This window comes from Penaeus monodon, chromosome 27 (genome assembly GCF_015228065.2).
Source record: "Penaeus monodon isolate SGIC_2016 chromosome 27, NSTDA_Pmon_1, whole genome shotgun sequence".
NCBI classification, from domain to species: Eukaryota; Metazoa; Arthropoda; class Malacostraca; order Decapoda; family Penaeidae; genus Penaeus; species Penaeus monodon.
The window spans coordinates 36,007,405-36,007,698 of record NC_051412.1 but is presented as its reverse complement, the minus strand read 5'-3'; positions in this window follow the sequence as shown (position 1 = coordinate 36,007,698).

Genomic DNA, 294 nt, shown 5'->3' with positions numbered 1-294 from the left:
TCACACCCGCTCATAACTTTACATTTGTAGAGGGAACGAGACACTTCCAGAGTAAATGGTTGGTCCGTCAGCGGAATTCCCGACTCGGCCGCCGCGCGCGCGTTCAATTCTATCGCGTTCAACAAATGGTCCAGTGAGATTTATCGCTATTTCGTCTTAAATGTTACGACAGTCTGGAGTGTTCGGTGCTCCGCCTTCGACATTTTGTTTATGGCGGATTTCGGTCGGCTTAAATTCGCCTTTGAATGAGTTGGTGGCTTTTTATTTTATTTCATTTAATCTCTCGCGCTAGTT